Genomic DNA, 15,870 nt, shown 5'->3' with positions numbered 1-15,870 from the left:
TTTACAAAAAAAAAGAAAATGGTAAGTTCCATTTGCACTAAAAACACACGACCACCCGATTTCCCTAACAAGATAGAGGTAACACCTCGGGGTTATATTAGACCATCAGTTAACCTGAAAAACTCACATTAAAGAGAGAGCTCGAAAAGTCACAGCTTTCCTAACTCACTGGCAACAGATGGTGGGGAAGAACTTGGACCTAGCTCCAGAAAACTAAATACTTATATAAGATTATAATCAGACAGATTCTGTCACATGGAGTAGTGGAGCTGGTGAATTCAACTCAGATTAAAAGCCACATACATTACCTTTCTAATAAGGGTTTAAAGACTAGCGTTCTTTATGATAACCTCATTATACCATGGAAGGCCATAGCAAACATGGAGCTAATACTAGGACTTCGACCCATTGAGGACAAATAGACAGCAGATGCAAAATGAGTGAAATAAATATCATATTGAGATCTGCAACTCAATGATCCAATATACCATAAAAGACAGGGTAGAAACGCAGCAGAATTATGAGCTGATAATTTGCTTTATTGATGGTTCGCGATTTGAAGGAAAATCGGAACTGGAACACAAATATACTGGATGCACCCGATCTGGACAAAGAGATAATTAATTACGATTTGGTTAGTTATGCAACGGTGTTCAAAAGCTTAAATCCTTGGAATAGAGTGGGCAGCTAGAACAATCAGTAGGAACCCATTATTGAATACTGTATGTACAAGATTACAGTCAATCAGAGGCCTACAAGACCACACCTCATTCTAGGCCTGTTTGATTTTTTTTCATGGTTCTGTTTTGTTTGATGGTTATATGATGTTTTTTTCATGGTTCTGTTCTGTTTGATGGTTATATGATGTTTTTTTCATGGTTCTGTTCTGTTTGATGGTTATATGATGTTGTTTCATGGTTTTGATGTTTGTTGACAAACATTTTTGATGTTTCTTGGATGTAGACAGAAGTTTACAACATTGCTGGATAATCGAGTCTAACGGGACAGGTGACGGGGAATTCTAATGTATCATGAGGGGACTAAGAAACAATATGGCTTCTATACTTTAGTGTCAGAGATAAATTAATATTCTTTCGAAACCTTAATAGTGTAACTAGGAACATCTTGGATATTTTCAGAAATTCAAACGAGATACAAGACAGTTTGAATATATTTTACGCGGGAAATGGTTTTCTGGGAATTTTAAATGTGACAGCGCAGGGACGCCAAAACAAAACGAACATTCAGAAATTATGTTTAGGGGATTATTTGGGCAAAACAAATTAATCAACATATTAGGGATTATTTGGGCGAAACAAATTAATCGTCATTTTAGAGAATGATTTGGGGTGAAACTCTGTGGTCGTTATAATACACAAGCTCCATTTGAACAGCGTTGTATGGTCCCCTTCGCCAACCCCCAAGGACCCCCCCCTCCACACAATTTTTTGCCCCCCCCCATTTTTTTTTATATTTTTTTGCGCGCTTCAGACACAGAAGGCCCCCCCTCCCCCTCCCCTAACATTTTTAGCGTAAAGAGCGAGGGGTTGAGGAGGGGACAGCTCCTTTCATATACGGAATGATATCTGTTCGTTTTAAGTTTTAATGTTGCTCTTTATTTTCACTTAATTTAATTTCATGCAACAGGCCGATAAGGTTTGACAACTTCTTGCTGGTGCAACAAATTGACATAGCAAAAACTGGTAAATACAATAAGAGGTACAAAAATGGTGGGACTACTTGGCCTCCCATTCCGTATAGAGATTCAGACATACAAACCGAGAAAGACAGGCACTGGGATATGCAAACACCTGCCCAGACACACAAGGACAAAGAGAGTGAGAAACTCATACAAATACATAGATTCAAACGATTTAGTTAAACATAGACACTACTATCAGCTCCCAAGTGGTATACCAGAGTCTGAAATACGTGAATTAGGATTTTTCCATAGTCGGAGAGATGAATTAAATTCTTTTTAGAGTTAGAGACATATGAAGTGGAAATTTATCAAGATTCATTCAGACAAAGAGACTACTAAAAGTCTGAGAGAGATGAAACAGATTCTTTTTCGAGTAAGAGACATATGAAGAGGGAATTCATCAAGATTTAGTTAAACACAGACACTACTATCAGCTCAAAAGTGGTAAACCTGAGTCTGAAATAGGTGAATCAGAATTTTACCATAGTCTGAAAGAGATAAATCGGATTCTTCTTAGGGTTAGAGACATATGAATTGGGAATGAATCAAGATTAAGTCAAACACAGAAGCTACTATCAGCTTACAAGTGATATACTAGAGACTGAAATAGGTGAATTTGGTTTTTACCATAGTCTGAACGATGAATTGAATTTTTTTTAGAGTTAGAGACATATGAAGTGGAAATCTATCAAGATTCAGTCAGACAAAGAGACTTCTAAACGTCTGAGAGAGATGAAACGGATTCTTTTTTGAGTAAGAGACATATGAAGAGGGAGTTCATCAAGATTTAGTTAAACATAGAAATTACTATCAGCTCCCAGGTGGTATACCAGAGTCTGAAATAGGTGAATTAGGATTTTACCATAGTCTGAGAGAGATAAATCAGATTCTTATTAGGGTTAAAGACATATGAATTGGTAATTTATCAAGATTTAGTCAAACACAGAAGCTACTATCAGCTTAAAAGTGATATACTAGAGACTGATATAGGTGAATTAGGTTTTTACCATAGTCGGAGAGATGAATTAAATTCTTTTTAGAGTTAGAGACATATGAAGTGGAAATTTATCAAGATTCAGTCAGACAAAGAGACTACTAACAGTCTGAGAGAGATGAAACAGATTCTTTTTCGAGTAAGAGACATATGAAGTGGGAATTCATCAAGATTTAGTCAAACACAGACACTACTATCAGCTCACAAGTGATAAACCAGAGTCTGAAATAGGTGAATTAGGATTTTACCATAGTCCGAGAGAGATAAATCGGATTCTTCGTAGGGTTAGAGACATATAAATTGGGAATTTATCAAGATTTAGTCCAACATAGAAGCTACTATCAGCTTACAGGTGATATACTAGAGACTGAAAGACGTGAATTAGGTTTTTACCATAGTCTGAGAGATGAATTGAATTCTTTTTAGAGTTAGAGACAGATGAAGTGGAAATTTATCAAGATTCAGTCACACAAAGAGACTACTAAAAGTCTTAGAGAGATGAAACGGATTCTTTTTCGAGTAAGAGACATATGAAGTGGGAATTCGTCAAGATTTAGGTAAATACAGACACTACTATTAGCGCACAAGTGGTATACCAGAGTCTGAAATAGGTGAATTAGGATTTTACCATAGTCTAAGAGAGATAAATCGGATTCTTCTTAGGGTTAGAGACATATGAATTGGCAATTTATTAAGATTTAGTCAAACACAACAGCTACTCTCAGCTTACAAGTGATATACTAGAGACTGAAATAGGTGAATTAGGTTTTTACCATGGTCGGAGAGATGAATTGAATTATTTTTAGAGTTAGAGACATATGAAGTGGAAATATATCAAGATTCAGTTTGGCAAAGAGACTACTAAAAGTCTGAGAGAGATGAAACGGATTCTTTTTCGAGTAAGAGACATAAGAAGTGGGAATTCATTGAGATTTAGTTAAACACAGGCACTATTATCAGCTCACATGTGGTATACCTGAGTCTGAAATAAGTGAATTACGATTTTACCATAGTCTGAGAGAGATAAATTGGATTCTTCTTAGGGTTAGAGACATATGAATTGGGAATTTTTCAAGATTTAGTCAAACACAGAAGCTACTATCAGCCTACAAGTGATATACTAGAGACTGAAACAGGTGAATCAGGTTTTTACCATAGTCTGAGAAATAAATTGAATTCTTTTTAGAGTTAGAGACATATGAAGTGGGAATTCATCAAGATCTAGTTAAACACAGACACTACTATCAGCCAACAAGTGGTATACCAAAGTCTGAAATAGGGGAATTAGGATTTTACCATAGCCTGAGAGAGATAAATCGGATTCTTCTTAGGGTTAGAGACACATGAATTGGGAATTCATCACTATTTAGTTAAACACAGAAGCTACTATCAGCTTACAAGTGATATACTAGAGACTGAAATAGGTGAATTAGGATTTTAACATAGTCTGAGAGAGATAAATCGGATTCTTCTTAGGGTTAGAGACATATGAATTGGGAATTTATCATAATTTAGTCAAACACAGAAGCTACTATCAGCTTACAAGTTATATACTAGAGACTGAAATAGGTGTATTAGGTTTTTACCATAGTCTGAGAGATGAATTGAATTCTTTTTAGAGTTAGAGACATATGAAGTGGCAATTTATCAAGATTCAGTCAGACAAAGAGACTACTAAAAGTCTGAGTTAGATGAAACGGATTCTTTTTCGAATAAGATACATATGAAGTGGAAATTCATCATGATTTAGTTAAACACAGACACTATTATCATCTCACTAGTGTTTGCTTTTTAATGTCACAATGTAAAGGACTGTTAAGATGATTAATAAAAAAGCTCTAATCACGGATAATCCTTCTTCTGGCAAAAAATACAATGTTTCGAATGAACCCTCTAACGATATTCTAGGACCACTGGGTTGATTCTATAACGACCCTTTGTGTTTCAGGAGTCATTCTTAAAGAATTGGGGCAGAATTTGAACTTTAGCGTAAAGAGCTAGGTGTTGAACACATTTTTTCATTGAAATACTAGACTTGGAATATTTTTTATTGTGGTTTAAATACAAAAAAGTTAGGTTTCTCCACGTTTAAGTTAGGTTCATTTAACTTAGGTTATCATGAACGCTCATGATAACCTAAGTTAAATGAACCTTACTTAAACGTGGAAGAAGTGGAGAAAACAACATCAAATAACCATCAAACAGAATAGAACCATGAGAAAAACATCAAACAGGCCTAGAATGAAGTGTGGTCTTGTACGTACAGGGATTGTAGGCCTCTGATTGACTGTAATCTTGTACGTACAGTATTCAATAATGGGTTCCTACTACAATCATGCAAAAGGATCATACAGGTAGAAACATATGCATTCTAACTGACAACGAAGTAGATCTTAAAGCCCTTCAGAATACAAAGAGTCTGCACAGAATTGATTAAGAATATTATGAAGCACACAGCTGTCTAGTAACCAAAGCAATAGGATCAGACGTGGATGCCTCACCTGGCATCTAGAAGACTCCGTATGGTTGACTCCCATTTGTCGCAATCTTGTGCCAGCTCTTCAACAAACCGGAGCCAGAAGCTCTCCCCCTTTCCAGCAAACTTTCAAAATCCACCAATAGCATCGAGGTCGTTTTTGACAGTTGTCCACCAATTCTTCAATTGACGGCCAGGGCGTCTGTACCAATCTGGCAAAGGAGCAGCTAAGCTAGGTGCACTTCCTTGATAATTCGGTCATTAGGTGTTCTTAGGACATGGCCAAGCCAAAACAGTCTTCTTGTTTGACGATCTTGACTATGGGTTCGATGTTACAGCAGCATTGTCGCACAGCAGCTTTTGAGATTCTGTTGGAATACCGAATCCTTAGGATTTGTCGTAAACAGCGGTGGTCAAAAACTTTGGTAATATAGAGATGAAGCACATTCAGTGGCCAAGTCCCAACTGCATATAAGGGAACAGATCCAACAGCCACTTTATAGACACAAATTTTTGTCTTCGTACTCATCTCTCGTCAGTTCCACAAATGGCAGTGAAGTTCATAGAAGATGGCTTACACGCGTTAAAGCCCAATCCCGTAATGACACCGTTAAAACTCGGAAGTACTCTTTCCAGAACCCAATCTATACAGTAGTTAAAAACTACGGGGGACAATATGCACCCTTATTTTACACCACTATCCACACTGAAGGGCTCAGTTTCTTCCCCCAGCACTCTTAAAGTCGATTTGCAATGCTCATAGTAGGCCTTCAGCAGCTCTAAGAATTCAACCGGCATACCATCTTGAACCACAATTCGCCAAAGGTTTTCATGAGTTACATAGTCAAAAGCAGCCACGCAATCCAAAAAATGTTAATTATAGAGAGGTTAAAGCGTTCACAAAGTTGTGGAATAAGACGAAGAGTGAAGTTCCGATCAGTGCACCCTCTCCCTCTGCGAAATCCACACTGATTTTTACGTTTCCGTTCATCCCTTGCTCCCTCAAACCTTTTGAGTAAAATCACAACATTGATGGCCATATCCATGAGGGGTATCCCTCGTTAGTCACGGCTGTCACATTTGTCACACTGTGATAACACATTTATATAAACACTGTGATCATTACTGACACCTTCCAATCCGGAGGGAAGGTCTTCTTCTACCATAAGAGACTGAAGAGGGGTACTAGTTGCTCCACCGCAACGTGTTACCGTACGTTGTAAACCTCATTGGGGACACCATCTTCGCCAAGTGACTTATTGCTTTTTAGCTGTTTGATCGCGTTTAACATCTCTGAAGTTGAAGGTGATGGCGCGTCAATTTCATACTGTGGTTTTTCAGCTGTTGGTGGTAGCATCATCGTTATATCTTGCCCAACTGTGTTTGTATTGAGCAGGTCTTTATTCTTCCAATGATCAAATTTACCTTGTACGTCAAGAATCATATTACCTTGAGTATCTTTTAAGGGACCAGCGATAGGTGACTTTTTCCAGATACTTTTTTTGAGGGTTCAAGCTTCTCGTGCCATTATTTCTGGCTACTTTTTCCATATCTAAAGCAACCTCATTCTAGAATTGTTGGCAAACCTGACGTAATCTGATTTTAACCTGTCAAACATAACGACTTTTTTTACCGCGGTTGATTCGTTTGATGTTTGTCGTCAAGCTTCAATTAACTTTACAGTTTTCTCTGGGACACATTTTTCTTCTCATTTTTACCTGAGCACAGCCAATAGCTTCAGTGGATGTCCCTTTTCAGTGATATCCCGGAATTGCTTTCATAGGGTGGTTTCATCACAGTCTGTCAGGCTTGCGAACTGGTTCTGTAACTTCCGTTAGAAGTCTTCTTTCACTTATTGAATTTCAGTTTCTCCACGTCTAACTTTCCTTTCCTTCCTCATGCTCAACTTCAGGAGTATCTCTGCACCTAAAAGCGTGTGATCACATCAATATTTTGATCCCGTGGAAGTTATTCTGTAAGCTGAAGAATCAATGGCATAGTAGCGTCAACTCTGACCAATCAATATATGGTCAATTTTGGCAGCTTTGGAGCCATCATTTGAGTGCCAAGTTATCCTTTGGGAGAGTTTGTGTTGGAACTTGGTGTTGGTGACAGTAAGGTTATGGAACATTGTGAACTGGAGTAGCTTATCCCCATTGGAGCACCACTGGCTGTAAGTGAATGCACCAACAATATTGCGCGAGCGTTGGGGCCTGTTGGGGCAACAAGGGAGTTCCAATCACCCACTAGAATCAGGAAGTCTTTTTTGGGGCCTTTCTGTATCGTAATCCTCAAATTAGTGTGAAAGGAGTCCTTATCAGCATTCGTTATCACTCTCGTTGGTCTGTAGACAGCAATTATATAGATGTAGGATAGTCACCCTTTCAGTCGCAGTCTGGTTATTTTGGGGTTCGCTGGATCCCATGCAAGAAGAGCTTTTTGCACACGGTGGCCAATCATAAAGCTGACTCCATGGTTGCCAGATCGAACAGACGCACCGGAATTGAGGAATATGTAAGAGTTGTTGGAATCACGGACTGGTACGTTTTCTTAGACACTCCGTTCAATCTTCTCTTTGACGGACAAAGAACGTCTGCTTGGTAGTGATTCATTTCCGTAGACATCGCTAGTCTTGTTGTTTCTTGGTTCAAGGATCTCAAATGCACAAAGATCTCTGTAGATTTATCTCACAGGATATAGCTCGCTCACGCATCGATCTCACCACTATTCTGGGGATTGGGATCGCGTCACTTGAATTCGAGGACGCTGTAAGAGGCATAACATTTTTGGGAGCACTCATTTCTTCATAGATATTTCATGGGAATTTTCTTGACCAAGGGTTCCCCAGGCAGCCCTTTGCACAGTCTGTTGTCCATAAAAACAGGATCCTGCACCCTGCCCTAAATTCCTTCCCATAGAAGCTTGTCCCACGATGGTGGTCTGATTCACCATGTATTTTAACCCATTCTTGAGAGAAGGTGTGTAATTTACGGAACTGGTCCATACTACAGTGGACCAATCTGAGTGTACACCAGAGGGACCTTCTTTCTCCTTCGTGTGTATTTACGACCACAGGCGAGAGGTCATAAAAACTGGGGTGAGAGTGCCCCAGTTTATATTATGGCCCCTAGGGACTAGCTCCCTCCCCTTCGTCCAACCTCTTATTCATTGGAGGTATCCTACATATCTGTAGGACGTTCCCTTATCCTTCACCTCAGGACCTGCTGAGTGGACTGGGGGCTGCAACTACTGAGAAGGTGTCTCAGTAGGCGTCTCACCGAATTATTCTGATGTAGGTATAAGGGTATTCTGGGATCAAGGGTACTGAGATGGCAAATAGAGTAGTCAAGCCTGTTACACCACTGAAAATAAAGACTAAAAGACCAGAAACTTTTAGCGTCATTTCTCAAGGCCTCTGGAAAGCAGTGGCGAGGATGCAGAGCAATGAAAGTGTGAAACGAAACTGGCATAGAAAAATGGATGCAATGAAACAAAAGGAAGTAAACTGAAGTTTATTCCCATGTTGGCTAAACATTCACTATGGCCAAGAAGCTTGGAGACTAGAATGGTACCTGAAGCCATAACCGGAATTAGAAAATTTGGTAAGCAACTTCTTTGAACTAGGTGGGCTGATTCCCCTTTATGCCAAAAGTGCAAAATGACCGTAAATACGAAAAAAAAATATAAAAAATTGTCCATCTAGGATTAGAAACCGGCTGGAGTTTTTCCATCTATTTAATTTCAAGCTGGAGGATATTATGGGAGAACGAAGGGTCCGAGGGCTGTTAAAGTATATAGTAAGGATGAAGGAATTAAATTTATTACTGACTTCCTATGCCAGTAATGAGTTCTTCTTTTATACGTATGAAAGCGATGGGTCAGGCCTTTGAGACCTGACCCTCGATTTAGAGGTTCTATGGGTCCGCCCCACTGCAAATTACAGGTTTTAGATTAACTAATGACAGCTTATCGATATCTTTTTACTGGAAAAAGGGGTGCCTGAATCCTCAAAAAGTACAATTGCAGAGTCAAATATTCCAATTTTTGTATTCCTTAGGTCAGATTCCTTTGCATAGCTACACAAAGGCGGAAGGGGTTGAATTTAATCAATAAGCCCCTCCTTGAGGAATTGGGCGTGAAGGCTATGAAAATAGTTGAAGGAGTTTTACCCCCCCCTCCTTCCAAATAACAAATTAAGAATGCACCTTTTTCAGGGGCAACTTGCATAGTGACCTTTCAGTATAAAGAGCGAGGATTTGAAGGGAACGGCAGGACTCATCATATTTAGTATGACAATGAATATGATACTAGAAACAAAAATAAATTAAATAAAATAAATCAAATTTCAAGCGGAAGTAGAGACCTTGGAATGAGACCTTAAGAGAGCTTGGAATGAACAGAAAAGATCCTGTAGTGGGTTACAGCACAAGGTAACTTGTACAGCACAAGTTACCTTGTACTTCACTGGTCTATAATCAGTTTCAATACTATGTTGGAGCTTTATTACAAGGAGTGGGAGGCCTAAGGGTGGCAGCCATTCCCCTTCTCCAGATATAGAAAATTATTTTTAAGCCCAGTTTGACTGTGCTGATTCAATTAAGGCAATGAGAAAGATAGGGAGTGAGGCCTCCTAAGGGCAAGGTGGCTCTTTAAGTACCACTTTTTAAAAAGGAAAATTTTTCGTCTGGTCTTTCCAGTTTAGTAATTTCTCTCTCTCCTTCGTTTATTTTCCCTGTTTTCTCTTTTCCTAGTGTTTCTCCTTTTTGTTTTGTTTTTCCAATTGATATGTCCTGTCTTTCCTGTGTCTCTACTTTTTTGTTTTTTATTTATCATTATTATTATAATAATTTGTAATTATTTTTATATATATGTATTTTTTTTACCGTATGCAAGCGTTTATTCTCTTTAATCTTTATTTCCTATATATTGTTTGATTTAGGGTAATATTTATGGTTCTTTTAGTGCTTTATTATTGTGTTGTATGGCCCGCAACAAGCCAAGCTTCTTGGGCCGAATAACTTTTCTTTACGTTTGTAATAGTGTTTTAGTATTAATAAAATGATTGATTGATTGATTGACCTAAAAATTCATTTTTGACTTGTCAGACACCTCCTCCTCTCCCAAAATATTTTAAGTGATGTACTTCTTTAGGTATGATCGTCATTCTCGAGGCATTATTAGTCAAAAGCTACGCTTAAGTAGTAAGCTATCTAGTACCGCATCGGGAGAAAGGTCTGGAGCATGAATATACAGTGCAATTTCAACGGGACATGGCTTACCGCGGTCAGTCACCTATTACTACAGACGGTATATGCCTTACCAGACAGGCTTCTGAGGCAACACCCATTTTTTGGACCAATCAGAGAGAGCGGAGGCTACTTCATATACGGTAACTTGATTAGTAATTGGATTAAAATATAAGGAGTGATTTTCATTGTAGTTCATATTAGTAAGAGAATTGAATTCAGAGAGAGAACACTTTATTTGAGAAGTTATTAGTAAAGAAAATGAGAAGTACATTTACACTTTTGGAGCTTGATGGTGGAGCAGGTAGCAGCAATGATACAAGGGCGAGAGTACCAAACATGGCAGTGGAAATAACACAATGATGTAGACTAAGCCTTGAATGGGACAATATGTACACTAGATATGTGATATCATTGAGCAAATTTAAATCGGAGGAGCAATTATGCTTTGCAGCGAAACTGAACATAGTGCACATAAATAGACTTCAAGCTGCATTAGATGCACTGGTGAAATATATTTTGGAAAATAAATTGAATCAGTGATTATTATTGTTGTAATTATACTCAATAAAATTGTTTCTAAATCGAATATTTTTTTCTATAGTAGGTTTGTCGTATATTTTTTTACAGTAGAAAAAGACTCCTGGTTAGTCTGAAGTTTGTTGTGAGAGTCTTAGGAGTCTAAAAAATGGATAGATTTGAGAAGGAGCGAATCATGGGGAATTTTGTGTTTATGGAAAAACGTTTGATTCTAGATGATGATTTTCTGGAGTTGTCCATTGAAAGGAAGATATTTTCTCGAGGAATGCTTATGAATATAATGGAAACTCATTCTCCGTCATTAGACTATTGCATGAAGCTTTTACGTCGTGTTCCAAAGAAATTTACACAATTTATTGACATATTGATCGCGACAGGATAAAATGATATTTTTTTTTTTATTACCCGTCAAAAAAAGGTACAAAAGACGGAGTATCACTAAAAAAGAAAAAACACACAAAAAATAAATTACAACACATTACACATAATCGAACAAATTACAAAGACGAGAAACAAAAACTCAATTATGCGCTGCACTGCAGGTACGTAAGAATATTTACTTTTTAAACTCCCAAGTACTGAAGAAACATAAGCAATATGATTGATAATTTTAATTCAACTAACGTAACCTATAGCAAAATACTTGATAACTTCAATTCATAATCAATGGACTCAATCAATTAGTCTAAATATGATGCGAGATAGTAAAGAGACTAAATATGACAAGAGATATGCAAACAAAATGATATGGACGAGGATTTACTGCATTAGTTAACGGCGCCAAGGGTGGGAAGATATTTTCTTGTTGTACCATTTAATTCGCTCAGATATGGCAGCCGTCTGGTCTATACACTTAAATTTTTTAAACGGGTATGACTGTTTTGTCCATGGCGGGAGCCGCAACAAGAACTTCGCATCCTTAAAAAACGTGGATCTGAGCTTTCTTTTCTCTGGCTCGGGAAAAATTCTCCAAAACGGGCTTATATACAGGAAATGGGGAAGGGACACTGCGTTATAAAGTCGAGCCTGAATTAAACGGTTGAAACGAATTTTAGATGAGACTACTCTACTGTAAGCAAAAGTCAGGCGTCTACGGAGATGACCAATAAGAAGGGAGCGGGTAGTTTTTAGATCCTTTCCAATTGGTAAACCAAGGTAAATAATTTTCAAGACAGGGGCTACAGACAGTTCTTCCAGCCTCAGAGACGAGACCTCTTCTTGGTGCCAGTTGAACAGAAGAATATCCGACTTCTGTGGGTTAAATTCAAGACCAATGCGACTGTAATTTGATTGTAGTGTGAAGAAGGTGGTCTCTGTACCTGCGACGGTGCGACGGGGGCTCAGAATGTCATCGGCTATCATTGTAACGTCTTTGCCACGATCTATGCATATTGTATCGATAGTAGACTGTGGTTCAATAATACAATTATTAAAGGCACAAGGAGATGTGACTGATCCTTGTCGAGCACCCTTTTTTACTGGGACCACAGGATTCCCTCGGTAGGACAGCATCACGGTTGGTGTATATTCAGTGAGGGATCGACCATGGCCAGGAAGTAGGAGTTCAGCCTGTAGGTGGTCGTACATATCTTTAATGGGTAGTAGGATTTCTTTTTTATTATAGAAATCTTTGCTCTGATGAAAGAGATTGTGTAGAACCAGAGTAACGGAAATCGATTCATGATGAGAGCGAACAGTGAACAATTGCAGCATTTCCTGGGACCATTGTTCAATAGATTCAGCCAGATCGTCAATGATCAGCCAAGAGTTTGGTTCAATAACGTTGAAAACATCAAGTCTCTGTATGAATTGTATCTACACCAATCCCATGGTGGTGGCAGCAATTGCTTTTATTTTATCGTACGACTCCTGCCAAATACTATAGCAATAGTAGATTTTTTTTCGGCTTTTCCGCAAGTATTTTATCACAATTTTTATTAATTTTAGTTAAGAGTTTTGTTTTGCCCGACATTGACGGTCCACACAGAAACGATCTGAATGGTGTTTTAAATTTATACTTGTTCCGCTCAATAGTTCACCTGGACAACTAACTGTAGACCATAATTGTCTAATGACTAAATAATTTCCCTACTACTGCTCCGTTCAAGAATAATAATAATAATAAGAAGAAGACGAATAAAGATTCATATTTTCTTTTCTTATATACATACAAAAAATTAACAATGCATTGAAAAAAAAGCACATTAAACATGAAAAAATACACTTTTTTAAATTTATTTATAAAAAAAATACAACATTTAAATAGGCACACAGAGAAAAAAACACTTAAATAAATTCACTTTTTTTTTGTTAATTTATATATAAAAAATACAACATTAGATTAAAGCACTTGAAAAAAAATATCACTTTTTTTTTAATGAAACATTTACAAAAAAAAATTTGCTCTAAGTAAAAAAAAGATAACTTTGATAGTGGCGGTGCGCCCCCCGCTGGCGGCCGCCTCCCCCCGGGACGCGAGCCCCCCCCCCCCCCCCAAAGGCCGCGAGGTCCCCACCCAAAGGTTTTAGGAAATAATTTACAGGACTTTACTCAAACCGAGACTTTCCCTATGGATAACACATTCGGCCCGGTCTGAAGTTAAATAGTGTCCAAGGGGGAGGTAGTCACACCGTCTTGACAAACATAGACCTTGTCGGAGATGGTACTCATGGCAATTTTTTCTACATTTACAGTAAAGTTCCTGTAGTTGAGAGAACGAATTGCCAGCAATTTGGCTCGTGGAAATGTATTTTCAACAATACAATTCCTATAAATGTTCATGTCGAAATTCTTATCCACATAGCGCGTGGGTACTCCTTTGCAACGTTTCTTGATTTCCTCCTCTTGTGTCTGTATAAAGTACACCTTCGGACTTACAAACATACCAATGGAAATCATGTCACTTCCCGTGTCAGATTTAAAAAAAAAAACTGATTTGGTGCCTAATGTTCTACTAACTCTGGGTGAAGCCAGCTTCCATTGGTGTAGTCCACCTGTTAAATGATAATTTCACCGTTTGCCAAATCATGGCTCAGAATTGGGGATTTCACTTTTAATAATAGAGAATCTGTGTCCCAGTAGCAGACCTCTACTTGCCCCTTTTCCGGCCACTGTACCCTAGCCACATTGTAGTAGAACTCCAACATGAGGTTTTTTGAGATCTCCAAGATCGCACTGCCTACAGCAATATTTTTATTCAAGACAATGCGTCTTTTTTTCCTATTCAATAGTACCATGTCCGGGCCAATGATTGTGAAGGAAGTGTAATTTGGATCGGCAATAATTCGAGCACATTGTTCAGGATCGGTCACAACGTCACAACGATTCCTATTTCGAACACTCTCACACATTTTGCCAAAAGCCGAATTCAAAATGAGTTTATAAATTTCTTTTTCGGCTTTCGTCTGCGCTGCAGAACGTTTGTTGACAAAAGTGTCAACAAACATTTTTCAGATAGGGTTTTTGACTAAACTGGAGTGCTCTGTGAACCTTTGTGACGTTGAAACCGTTGTTGCACATCCATTTTAAAGCTACATGATGTACAACTATGTTTTTTTCGGCAGAAGATCAGCAATAAGTTTTTGTTTTGAAGGTGACCAATGCAATCCATCCACCTCGACTAAACGCCTATTGCGAGGGCTCAAAAGATTCCATAGTCACAGGTCTATTGATGCACGGAAAAACAAAATCCTTTACTGAATCGTGAAGTTCGACTGGTATCTCTCCATCAATTTCAAAAAACTATCCAACTGGTCCATTCTCTTCAACGATGTCGCCAATTTTGGGGAAATAGGGAGTTTGAGGGTCATTGAGCCATTTATAGTCACCACAAGGTAGTGCATAATGGGACATGGCCGAGGGGTAGAGAGAATTCATATCAAGGAAAACTGCATCCGATTTTGTCCCCGTCTTCTCTCCTGTTGGATCAGTTTCCAAGATACGATCCCGGTGAAAAACAAATCCACCCCTCATTGATCTTTCGATGAATAGATGCTGATCAATGTCTGTGATTAGCCCAATTTTTTCCACACTAATTTTTAGGATGAGGTCCATCACTAGATGAGGAGATGAAAAATAATAGCCCAAATCGAGATTACGTTCCCCTTAGATTTGGTCAGTAGTTTTACTCAAAATTTCTGACAGGGTTATCACGCCACTTGAAATATGCTGCTCGTCAAAGTCAAGCCCATTTTTACTCCTTCTCTTGGTCAACACTTTTTCTAGAAAAACGGTATTTCTCGGGGGTAAACCACCAGTTATGCAGACTGTCGTAAAACGATTCAATCGAAGGAATAGTTTCCTCGGCGAATCTCGACATGGAGCAGTAATAATCATAAGGATATATGCCCTTGGCCGTCAACAAATCATATAAATCATTTGGAAATTGTTGCTTGAGAAGGGGGAAAGTATTGCAACCGTCATCGTTTTTTTCTGCACTTGAATTAATTTGATCAATGATTTGGGGAAAAAACTGTAGGAATTTAAAAAGCGAATTTTATTCGTGTACTCAATGTCGGCTTCAACAAATTTCCACATAAATTCCAAAACAAGCAACTTTTCCGATGATTTAGGTATGATTTTGTAGGTAAAGCTGTCTATCACCAATGCATGATCATCCACTGTTCCATTTCTTTGAAGATGTGCCATTGCTGGTAGCACATACTTCAGATCGTAGTTAGAGTTATGTATAAAAACCGGAAGAAAAAGTTGCTGTTTAATTTTTAAATTACATGAATTGTGAGCCCACCCCCGAAAGTTACTTTTTCCCGTTGAATTGGGGTCAATAAGGTGATTGTGATCCTGCACCGCATCTTTTGGGGCAAGAACACCTCTACAAACCCAGCAAATCGTCCCCTTTTCTAATGCCAGTTGCTCTTTATCTGACAATTTCATTGGGTAGTTGATGTGACGC

At 38.3% G+C, this 15,870-nt stretch overlaps 1 protein-coding gene across 2 annotated transcripts in view; it reads right to left on the bottom strand.

The window, feature by feature from the left end:
• LOC148948895 (orexin receptor type 2-like) overlaps positions 1-15,870 on the bottom strand; it is a 356,926-nt gene that overhangs the window by 266,478 nt on the left and 74,578 nt on the right. The window lies entirely within an intron of this gene.

This window comes from Artemia sp. Qi Xiang Cuo, chromosome 9 (assembly GCF_049724085.1).
Source record: "Artemia sp. Qi Xiang Cuo chromosome 9, ASM4972408v1, whole genome shotgun sequence".
Classification (NCBI taxonomy): Eukaryota; Metazoa; Arthropoda; class Branchiopoda; order Anostraca; family Artemiidae; genus Artemia; species Artemia sp. Qi Xiang Cuo.
The sequence above is the reverse complement of the archived record's forward strand: the minus strand, read 5'-3'. Positions and strand labels throughout refer to the sequence as shown.